Genomic DNA, 12,709 nt, shown 5'->3' with positions numbered 1-12,709 from the left:
TACGGACTATAAACTAATTAAATAAAATTCGATTATTTCCTAAGACCACTGATGAAGAGTACTTGGCAATACTCGAAACAGCGTTGTATGGTCAGCCAAATTTCAATAAATTAAAATAAAAAAAATTTTTGTCTTTGCCTTTCTTTCTTTCTTTGTTATTCGAAAACTCTCTAAATTTTAATAAAGCTTCTTTTCGTCATAAAAAGACACGCCATTATCGGCAAAAAAAAGAAAAAAAATTTACCTTAAAAATTAGAATTATAGGATATATGAACAATAATATTGTTCAGCTTTTCCTTAACGCGATTAGCGAACTTGTAGAGAAACATTTGCATAGCTTCTTTGTAAAATTGCACCCAAAAAAGGCGCTTTACATATAGTAAGTTAAAAAAATATGCATAACAGATGTCTCTACAAAAAGAATAGCTTTGAAACAAAAATAGGCAAGCTCAAAGATTAACTTTCAATTCGTTGAACTTGTGTTTCCAAATAAAGCTGTAGTTTATAAGCTCGTTCTAATTTAAAGCACGGCAAGTGCTTTGGTTGGTGTCACTAATTAAATAAAAATAAGTGACAATAAAACCTGGAACTTGAGCATTGAAAGTTTGTGCAGCCTTGGCTTCTTGTGGATAAACACGATTAGTCATCGCTTCTAATTTGACAGGCACGAGTTCTAAGCCTGGCACTTGCAGTCCAAACAAATTATATACGGACTATAAACTAATTAAATAAAAATTCGATTATTTCCAAAGACCACTGATGAAGAGTACTTGGCAATTCTCGAAACAGCGTTGTATGGTCAGCCAAATTTCAATAAATTAAATAAAAAATTTTTGTCTTTGCCTTTCTTTGCTATTCGAATCGGTCTAAATCATAATATATATTTAGTTAAATAAAAATTGAAAATTTATTATATGCCACCCAGGTATATTTTTGCTAAGCAATTAAAAAAATATAAATATTAAATGAACGCAGTTATGAAAACATATAACAAATATTGAGAATAATAAAAAGTTATTGAAATATTGCGTATAAAATTTTTAAAATATGAACAATAAAACAGAACTTGTTTGAATTTAAATGATTGGAAATATTTAATAAATCATAAGAAATCACCTGGGAAGTAAATAATGTATCTAAACATAAAAGCAGCAACAAAAAAGGGAAACATTTGCGTTTTCACATAATGTTGCCACATTTCCGGGAGGATGAACCACGTGCTGAACATTGTGCGCTGATGTTTGTGAGGAAAATGATGAGGACTAAGAGGGGAAGACTTAATTAAAATAAACAAAACTATTTGTAGTATTAATTTCTTAAAAATTATTACGATATAAAATCTAAAATTAAAAAATAAAAAAAATGAGAGGAATTTTAGCAAATAATTTCAAATTATTAAATGTTAAATAAATGAAGTAAATAAATGTGTGCAATTTCAAATATGAATTGCACATAATGGGGGAGCAAAGGATCATTGAGTATGAAAATAACAGCATTGAACCTGCAACTGAAGTGCTTTAACATTTAATTATTGTTATTAGTATTGGTTGCATGCAACAAATGTAGCAAGTCGCCTCGAAAGCAAATATTATAATTGTGTTTATAAATGCATTGCAACAGACCGTACGCAGGCGAGTGCAGTAGCGTATCGATTGTGCATTTGATACTCCAATCAATGTTTTTATGATATTTTTATTTAGTTTTCTTTTTTTTTGCTGTTTTCGAAATCATAACCACAATCACATATTCATAACGTCCTCTTCCTGTTTGTTACTGCAGTTCACACAATAATAGATATTTTTTTCTTAATCAACTAAAATTGTTGTTTTCCTTCGGCAGCACGTGAGTTGGGTCTTTTGTTTATATCAACATATAAGTTCAGGCAAATCGTATTATGTATGCCATGAATGAAAACGAAGACGAAGAAACAAGATACAAGATACAAGTGAAGCGTGAGGGTAGATTGTAACGAACGTCTCTTCTTGAAAATTTAATTACAATTCTCTTTATTGCATTTCTTTTTAAGCCCTCTGTGCTCTACGGTGTTAGTCTGCAAGGTTTACAATGCTATGAATAAAGGAAAATTGAAATTGAAGTGTTATTTGAAGGATTGACAGATCTTATAGATATTAAACAAGAAAAAATAACAAAATCCTCAAAATAATTTTATTCATAAACAAATTTGAAAACATAAATTGAATAAAAAGAGACTTTTTATTCACAGAATATTGTTAGAGGTAGTAAACTACAACAACAAACATTTTTCTTATATTATTTTAATGAATTAATATTATAGAATTTAAGTAAACATAATAGATGAATATACTTTAAAGAAAAAATTCACTAAACACACTATGCACTAAGGTGTCTATACTTTCTGAATAGAAAGTACATACTATCCGTATAACTGCATAAATGGAAAAAGTCAATGGAAAAAAGTGCTCCGGCTAGATTGATGCTTGATTCGATACCCGCAGGCAATAAATGCGGCAGAAACCGTGCGCATCTTCGGTGGAAGGATCAGGTGACCAATGACTAAGTAGCGCTCGGTACTATCAACTAGCAACAGCAAGCCACTGATTTGGGCTGGCTGGCGGAGGCTACTCGATGCGGCCAAGGAAGACTCACTTCTGTAACGGCCAACTAAGTATGAAAGTGAGTATCTATATATAACTTAATATAGTATGTAAAATATGTAATATGTAAAAAGTTTCGCAAAATTATGATTTTAAAAAAGCGCAAAAAGATGTCACCGTAATTGTTGTTCACTATAGCACTGTTCTATATGACCAAGCAAGATTTAGGAAGATGTATAGTTCTGGTCCCTAAAAAGGGTCAACTCTTAACAATCTTTAAGCATCTATGGCAATGACGTCGTTTATTAAAAATCTAACATTAGTTCTTAGTAGAATCAAATTTCTTGGTATCGCTGCCTTAATGTAGATCTAATCTAACAATTTAAACATTTATAGTTTGAAAAGTGTAAGCCACCTGTTCAACAAAGGCAAAAATAAATATTTTTTTTTCAGATATTAAATAAAAAATATGAACTGTTTTAACCATATTAGACTATGGGGAGCAGTACAATAACAAAATGGACAAAAAAATAGATACTAAAATGCAATCAAATGAGTGAACTTCTACAGAATATAATAATGATTAATATTATTAGTCTATATTTTTATTACATGACCTAGTGGTGCACTGTGTTCTAATGTGCAACGTATCTAACTTAAATTGTGAGTTAGCATTAATAAAACTAATATAATAATTTGTTATAATAAAAATTTCAAAAATTCTTTAATGCAAGCTAAATAAATATTTTGCAGTGCATTTTAAAAAGCCTCCAACTATTATCATTCTTTTGGTAAAACTTTTGGAAGATAGTTGTTAACTAGAATATTTTCCATTCTGTAGCCAGGTTATAAGCGGACTTCAATTCGATATAAATTGATACTTATCAGTCCTTCAGTTATTTTCTTAAATAACTCTTTGGATTGCTATCGAACGCAAGCTATAAGCCCATGACTTATTATACATATATTTATAATTTATACTTGTATAACTTATATATTATGTGTCAAGACTTGTTGCAGTCTGACAAGTAGAAATCTTTCTCTAGAGTTATTGCCCTTTTGAAAGGTTTTTCAGAATTTGGAATTTTGGTATTGTACTTTTATTAATCAGATTGTTCATTTTTTGTGTTGTTTTTAAAATATCAGGTTTAATTTTGATTAGATCTACTTGCTTTTATGCAAGTAAAAGATAAAAACGATAGATTTTGTTGATAAATTAATTTAAACTTTATTGTCTTTGGCATCATGCTATGTTAGTTGCAAGGTGTTTCCAAAGGCAACAAATTCCACCCAATTATAGGAAGGATTAAAAGAACTTATATAACTGCAACATTTTATGGCTCACAACTGTTGTTTTTGGATATTTTTGTATTTTTTCTTATTTGATTACAATAAATGGAGTCAATCTTAGCTGAGGGAAAAACTATAGAGTCAAGCAAAATTACTTTTTTAAGTCGGGTAACAAATGCCAACAGCACCTCTCTACACATCTGTTGAACAGATTTTATAAAAGTACAATCGTTGAAATAACAACAACTACAACAACAAAAACAGGAACAAATGTTAATTATTTTCAATAATAATAAAGCGTTCAATGTACCGCACGACAAAAATCTTCCGTGATGTCTGCTGAAGACACCGTAAAAAATACAAAACAACAAATGCTGCAGAGCTCAAAGACTCGAATGTTTTCATCGAAATTAAAGTAAGGCGAAGGAAATTGTGGCATGTACCACATCCCCTATGGAGCGTGCATGCCCAAATATGTAGAGGTTGTGTTAAAAATTATAATTTAAATATTTGTGGAGCAACTGTTTGATGCATTAAAAAAAAATGAATGTTTTAAAAAAATAGGAATGAAGTAAATATACAATATCACGAGTTTAAAGAAAATTTTTCGTACAGAAAATCTGTTAAAAATCGTGCTCGGACGAACATTTTATGTGACATAAGAAACGAAAACCACAGGTTGATGTTAAATGTCAATTGGTGTACCCCAAAGAGGATCAATACATAATTAAAATATCTTAAGTGTTATATAGATTTCAGTGAATTTATTTAAAATAGATTATGTTACAATTCGAAGAAGTTGTATATTACTCTGATTGATTTATATACAGTTGTCAAGACAAGTTCTATATAAATAATATATATCAATTGGAATGAGCACACTTACGACAGTCTATGTTGTTTAATTATTGCAATAGACATGGTGATTATCATGTATTTAAGTATTAAATTAAAAAGCATATTATATATGGCATTCAATAATTCAATTTATATATATTATCGTTTTTGCTACAAACCACAATCATATATATATTCCAATATATATGTTGTTTTACACAGAAATGTGGTTATATTGCTGTGGTTATGTTTCTTTACCTGTGATTAGATTGCCTTATAGTTAACCATTCATTATAACACATCCAGGCACAAATTTACCAATAAATTCTCGGATAGTTTTTATTTGTTTTGTAAATTTACTACTGCGGCTCTTACCTTAAAACAATAAAACTGTTTATTTGATTTTTGATGGCATTTTTGACATCTCGAATAGGTTTGTAAAATGTGTTTTTATGCACACAACTGTAAATATTCCGAACCGATGTTAAAATATATTTCCATTTCCTATTGAAGATTTCCCTTTTAATGGCAGCGATTTTCCTCAGTGCTCCTGCACGTATGTTCAGCATATTAAATACTTCAAATTTTATTTTGGCATTTCCGTATTTTTAGATATTTTATTGAATGTGCGTCTAGCATTTTTATGACAAAAGTGTTGTTGATATCTTGAGTGTTCATTATTTTGATCAGACAACTTTATGTGCATTAATTTAAGTGTAAAGATTTATTCAAGAGCGGAAATATCCTTCAAATTCGGAAGTGAGTGCTTTAGTTAGCAAAGAAAAAGGATTAATGAAATGAAATGTAAAAGAAAAAAATATCAATTTACATCCTAAACTATCTATTAAAAAAAAGTATATGTAAAAAATGTTGAATGTGTTATTCTTTTATTAATTCTTTCCTTTTGTTTTTTTTTATTCCCTCAAGCACGCTTTTGAGATTATTATTTTTTTTCAATTTATGCATCTTTTTAACAAATCACTTTACACGCCTACAAATTTGCCTATTATTTTCAAGTGTCTACAAATACCTATTGAAAATGGAAATATAATAATACTTATTGTTTTAGTTAACTATTATTTTTGAAGTGCATCATCTTAAACAGTAGTATCTAGTTTCGTATTTTATAGATTCCAGTTTATTCAAGTAAGTTTATTTTACCATTTGAAACGAAATTTTTTTCTTTTATGTAGAGTTAACACTAGTTAACAATCTTCAACACAATATACAGATACAGAACTTATACTCTGAATTACATTTTTTTTTATTTTTTCCGAATGTTAGCCCTAATCCTAAAAGGACTAATAACTAAATGTTGTACTTTATGCTAACAACAACAGATATGCATCCTCTTATATAGTCAAGCAGTTTTGAAATCACTAATGGTTTCAATCTTTTTAACATCTTAGCGACAAGGAACTCTGTGACTCTGCTATGGATACCGGGTAATGAGGGACATGAAGGCAATGAAAGGGCGGATGTTCTGGCCAAAAAGGTAGCAAAAACACTTTGCGTAGATCCGGAACCCTTCTGGGGTGTTAATAACAGCTTTAAAACCAGCGTAGTAAGCTGGTTAGGAAAAACAAAACCTGACTGACTTCTGGAGAGCTCAAAAAGGCGTGCGCCAGTCAAATCGGATTATTATCCATGAACATATAAAGGCAGAACCCCTGTTCTGAAAGTAAGTAAAACAGATATCAAACTCTACACGGAACTGCTAATAGGATAGTATCGCAATATAGACTGCGATACTATCTAAAAAAGATTGGTTTATCAGAAAACGATTCCTGCCGACTCTGTCAAGAGCACCAGGAAATAGCAGAACACGTTCTATGCGTTTGCTCAGCCGTGGCAAAACGCAGACTTAACTATCTAGGCAGTGGAGTTTTAAGCCTTGAACACCTAAAATACGGCCCACAATTGTGACAAAATTTTTCAAACGTTTGGAATTGGACTAGTTGGGTGAAAGGCTGCGCAAAATATCTTTGGGTTCAAAATATTAAAGTCTTAAACTATCGTTCTCGCTAGTTATTTTCTACAAACCGTTTATTCTCTCTAGTCAGTGCTGTTGGTTATGCTGGCAATTCATTTAATATCACTTTCTCAAAGGCTAATAGTTATTACCTACAATAAAGTTCATTCTCACTAGTTAATGTTGTTGTTTATGGTGACAATTCATTTCATTTCACTTTCTCGAGATTCTCAAAGATTTTGAGATTTTAAACTTATAAAAGATTTTAAAGTTTCTAAGACAGGAACTGTCGTTCCTACTAGTCGTTATTTACAATAGTTTTTTTTCAGTAGTTAGTGCTATTGTTTATGGTGACAATCTTTCTTATATCATTTCTACAAAGGTTATGTGAAGATGCAAAAATTTTAAATTGTCGTTTTGTTTAGTTACATTAAGGTATATTGATCTATTAATCAATCTACAAAAAAAATTCATTCTAGTAATTGTTTATGCTGGACATTTTTGCAATTTATTTTTCTAACAAATAATTTACACGTGTTAAACTCTGGAACTGCTATCCTTTAAAGTTTTGGCTATAGGTTTTAACATTATTACTTATTTTTTATTTGCTGACCATATAAAGGCGGGGAACATAACCTATATTATTTTTATTTAGGGACAATGATTAGGGTTTTCATTATATCAATAAAAGCGTAAAATCGATTTTTTTTAGGGTTAGTACTTTATAATACTAGTTGGAGACAATTTTGATATAGTTGTCTATCATGTGTTGAAGTTCTTTAATTGTCAATTGAGTTTTACAGTTCTTTTATCTAAACACTTTGTGATATCATCCTGGTTATTTTTCTTAGTGTGAGAGAATATTCGACGACTTTGAGGATTTAAAAACTGTAACGTTCTCCGGTTAAAGTATTTCCTATAGGTGTTAACATTGAATCACACCAAAGCGTTCCATCCTTGCTCTTCACAGCACTGAGAATGTACATAAATCATGTTTCACAGTTTTATTTTTCTTAGATATATTATATTTTTTGCAGTTTTCGTTTTCTGTCAAATTAAGGATTGCAAATAGGTTTGGTAATCCTTTTCTTCTCGTTAATCGTTTCACATCTCCGCGTTCCGTTCTTGGTGTATTTTGTGAAGAAATGCTATTTCGTTTTCTTGCACATCATTCGGTCTATTTTATTTATATAGTATTTCCCATTAAAATGGTATTTATTTTTAATTCAAAGATAAACAAAAAAAGTATAAGATATGGCAATAATAATTATTAACTGTATCAATTATTTTATTTCATTGCCGAAAACAAACAAAATAGATATATATACACTAAAACATGAAATTAGCAATAAAATTATATTTTAGTTAGTTTTTAAAACAATAAAGACTTTATTCCAAATACCAAAAATAATATTTATTTAACAATTAAAGTTTTACATACAAATTCCGCCGTTTCTGTGCGATCTGCCTATGTAAACAATTAAACGCTTCTTTGTAGCAATAAATTCCCAGCGTATAATAAGAACTATAAATGAACTTCATAGAATTTATTTTCATTGCTGGACCATTGAGCGTGGGATACGGAGCACAAGCATGAAATATGGAGTTGGAATATGGAGTGCAGAGCATAAAGCTTTCAAATATTTTAAAATATATGGTTAAATGAAACATTTCCTTATAGCTACATAAACAAATTGAAGGAAATTGTTGAAATACACATCTTGTATTGGCAGCAATTCGTACAGTTGGTACTTTCCAACCGCAAATAGCAAATGCCTCAGGCCCAGTCGAGAGCTAGACACAAAAGTATCTCCATGGCACGCGTCGTTAAATTTCATTTACGTAATTTGATCAATTTTATAATTTTTTTCGTTTTCAACTTAAATTTGCTTTTCATTTGTCTTAAGAGGAACTAGTCCAAAATATAGCATTTCACATAAAAAATATCTGAACATTTACTTTGTGGCAGAGTGCGGAGCAGTCTCTATCCAAACAAATGAATATGAGGTGTGTAATTAAAATTTTTACGCTCTTGTTTTGTATGTAATTTAATTATGAAGAATCATTTGTTTTGGATGAAGACGTTGTGAAGTGGAAAATATATTTTTAGTAGGTTCGGATTTTTGAGGGGGAGATTTTTAGACCTTATGCTAATCTATCTAACATGTTTTATGAAGACATTTAATTAGATCTAAAGGGAAAAAAAATGTATTTGCTTGTAATAATTGTGGAGAGTAAAAAAAACTGTGTTTTAAAAAAAGTTTTAATAATTTAGTAACTTTATAACATTTAGTTTTATATTATTTAATTCGAAATTTAAAAATAAACGATTACACTTTTATCGATATATTAACAAAATGATGTTTAAATATTAATTTTTTCTTACCGAAAGAAACTATTTAAAAGTTAAAAGGATTCGAATAGAATTGAAAACACAACAACAAAAATTTTAGTTAATTTATTGACATTTGGCTGACCATACAACGTTGTTTCCAAGCATTGGCAAGTACTTATCATCAGTGGTCTTAGGAATTATTTGAATTTTTTATTTATGTACGCACTATAGTGCGTACATAATTTGTTTGAACCTCAAGCGCCAGGCTTAGAACTCATGGGTGAAAACTATATAATATAAACAAACAAACACAGAAACGATAAAAATTAGAAGTTATATATATTTAAATCTGTTATACTACACTCTAGACGATGTAGAAAAAATGTCTTTACAAATTGAGAGCCTTATTAGATTGTCTACAAATATTATGGACTAACTGTATTGAAGGCCGGAAACGGGAAAATTTTTTTTGGGTGAAGTAAAATGTAATATCAAAAGTCAAAACCTGTCTTTTCAAGTCAATATTATATTATATCTGTTGAGTGAAATCCATAATGATTTGAAGCTGCTCCTATTAGAAAGTTTTTCTCATAAGTAATAGCCGAACTATAAGCATGTATATAATTTATACTATCGATTTTGCGATAATAAGGTAGCATACTATATACTTCTTGAAAAATTAAACCTCTTGAAGTAAGAAAAGTTAACATGACGCAGCACTTGTGTAAACAATCATTCAGAAAAGAACAGACGCAATAGTATGTATTGACCAAGATATCTAGATAACGTTATCTCTCATATATATACGTTAACTCGTTTAGGAGCTTACATAATATATTTCATAATATATTCCGCAGAATGGATTTTCACTACCTCATATATTCTATACATACATAGAAAGAAAGAGATTTCTACGAAGTAGTGATAGTAGTTAGACATCTTCAGTTTTTCTTAACACATAAAAATACAGCAAAGAATTTATTTTTATACCTAAAATATTTACGATATATAAACGTCATCAGATCTGACATCCTACCAGTGTTCACGAGTATGTCTGCCGCATTGTCGTCACTGCAGAACGATTCATATACAGAAAAGTGGAATACACGTACATTCAAAAAGTGGGATACGCGTATATTCGGTATCTGAGATATATTAAAAACCATTTTGCTTAGCATGCAGCTGTGCCATTTTAGGTATATAAAGCGAGCTAAATGGATGGGGAGCGAATAAATAAAGTACCACTTTTTTATTCAGTTGTATGCCGACTGCATCCAAATGTATGTTGACAATTTGCGAATTTTATATGTCAGTCTGTCTGTATATCTGTCTATGCTATGTCTATCTGACAATTAAAATGTCTATTTTGAATACATTATACTCAAGTCAAAAATATTAGTAAACAAAAGCAAATTACCAGCTTTTTAACTGGTACGATAACAATCGCAAGCAAAAGTCTAATTAAAATATATTTTTGATATTTTATTAAAGATGGATATAAATATATTTAATTGAATTATTTTCTGTATAATATGTACGTTTTCAATATTTTTGAAAGTGAATACTAATATTTTGGCAAGTGTTGCGATTTAATTTTTGAATGGGATTTTAGTGGTAATTAATTATAGAACAATTATTTCATTTCGTACTGAGTGTAAGACTTATTTTTCGGTACTTCTATTTCCATTCGATGGATTTTGTGATTTTCATTATGTTTTATGTATGGAGGGAGACAAAAAAATGAAAATAAGATTTATTTGACTATCAAATTTCTTCTTTATTTTTTTTTAAACACTTTTCGCTCTAATAAATTTACAAGAATTTGCACGTTTTTTTTTTAAATATTTAAATTTTCATTCCGTATAAATTCAGTTTTTGCATTCATTGTAAAATTAATACAAATCTGTTGCATTTTTTTGTTCTGAACTAAAAATTATATTTTAGTATTAAATATGATATTATAAATTAAATAAAATTTAATTTTTGGGTTTTCTAAGTGAAAGTCTACATGATATATATTACCAAAATGTATTATTTAGATGTTTCCCAAACCAAAAAATATAGTTAACTAGTTTACAGCTTCTATAAGATTTCAATAAATCAATAGTTAAATTTTCCATGCAGCGCTTTGTTTCCAGGATCGTTTAAAAGTGAAGAACTTGGTGTGTCTTGCAGATGTGGTAAACCTTTTGATGGGATAGATTAATGGTAACGTTCTTTGAGAACTGATGACTTCATACAATAATGAAAACACTTACACTTACACTTCATTATAATTATGTTTCTTGTTGATAATGCATCTACTACAGATAGTTGATCAGTTTGAAATATATTTGCTATCAATAACATTCAAATAATAATAATGTAGTAACGTGTTCTGATCACTAAATCAACAGAAAAAATATAGAGTTAAATTCGTCAAATTAGCTTGTTAGATATTATAACAACATTAGACCCAATAGACTATGATTTCGTGTTGATATCTTGGATATTTAAGATAAGTGAAATATATGTATATCAAACATGTACCTATTAACTATATTTTTCGGCCGATTTGATTGTACATAGGTTTTGTATCATTTTGGCGATATTTGTAATTTCGGCCTAAAATGAAAGTTAAAATTAAAAGTTAATGACAAATTTAAACATGAAGCTGCTTTGAATTTATTGTTCCGAAAATATAAAAAGTGGCCTTACTAAAATTAATAGGTGTAACTAAAGAAGTGTTTGTACAGTTTTGGTTACTTGTGAAAATACATGATAAGTCATGGCTTCTAATTTAACAGGCAAGAGCTCTAAGCCTGGCACTTGCAGTCCAAACAAATTATATATGGACTATAAACTAATTAAGAAATTCGAATATTTCCTAAGACCACTGATGATAAGTACTTGACAATACTCGAAACAGCATTGTATGGTCAGACAAATTTCAATAAATTAGCGAAAATTTTTGCTGTTTTCTTTTCATTTCTATTCCAACCCTTTTGACTGTTAAATAGTTTCTTTTTACCATGATACGCGTCATTTTCTGCAAGAAAAAATTAACATAAAGAAGTAATAATTTAAAAATTATTAAACTTTGACAGATTTTAAAAATTTCAAATTTGTTTTTTTTTGATTTTTCATGGAGTTTTTATTAGTGGTGTTGACAGTGTGTCATCCTATACGCTTATTAGCAGATGTGTTATATGCTTAGTATACAAAAATTATATATGCAAAGTCTTATGACACTCAATTGTTTCAGATTTTTAAAAACGTTTGGCAAGTTTTTTAAAATAAACTAGAATAATAAAAAAAATAATATATTCCAAACAAAAAAGAAATTGATTTGTTATATATCATAAAAAGGAATAATTTTAAATCTTGAAACAGGTTAATTCCAGCAATAATAGTATTCCATAACATAGTTTAAGATGTTTCCTTTAATCAATTTTTAATTTTAATTAAATATATTTCCCTTAGTTTGTACTATCAATAAACGACGCCAATAAAATGTACCTCTACCATGCCATCTTTTATGTTCTATACTGCCATAGTTACAACCCTTAAATACTACAGAGAAATAAAAAATTAAATTATAATTACTAAACTCCAACAAGTGAAAAAACTCCATTTTTTGTATTCCTAAATATTTATGAGTATAACTTAATTAAAAATTCAATCGTATTTTTACAGACCTTTGACATCGAAACACCCACT

At 29.1% G+C, this 12,709-nt stretch overlaps 1 long non-coding RNA gene across 1 annotated transcript; it reads right to left on the bottom strand.

The window, feature by feature from the left end:
* Window positions 1–11,000: 11,000 nt before the first annotated feature.
* Window positions 11,001–11,829, bottom strand: LOC119676522. The gene is made up of 3 exons (XR_005252247.1): window positions 11,708–11,829; window positions 11,540–11,614; window positions 11,001–11,394 (listed from the first exon to the last, which is right to left on the bottom strand). It is a non-coding gene; the product is annotated as an uncharacterized LOC119676522 (long non-coding RNA).
* Window positions 11,830–12,709: the final 880 nt, after the last annotated feature.

This window comes from Teleopsis dalmanni, chromosome 2 (assembly GCF_002237135.1).
Source record: "Teleopsis dalmanni isolate 2A chromosome 2, ASM223713v2, whole genome shotgun sequence".
NCBI classification, from domain to species: Eukaryota; Metazoa; Arthropoda; class Insecta; order Diptera; family Diopsidae; genus Teleopsis; species Teleopsis dalmanni.
The sequence above is the reverse complement of the archived record's forward strand: the minus strand, read 5'-3'. Positions and strand labels throughout refer to the sequence as shown.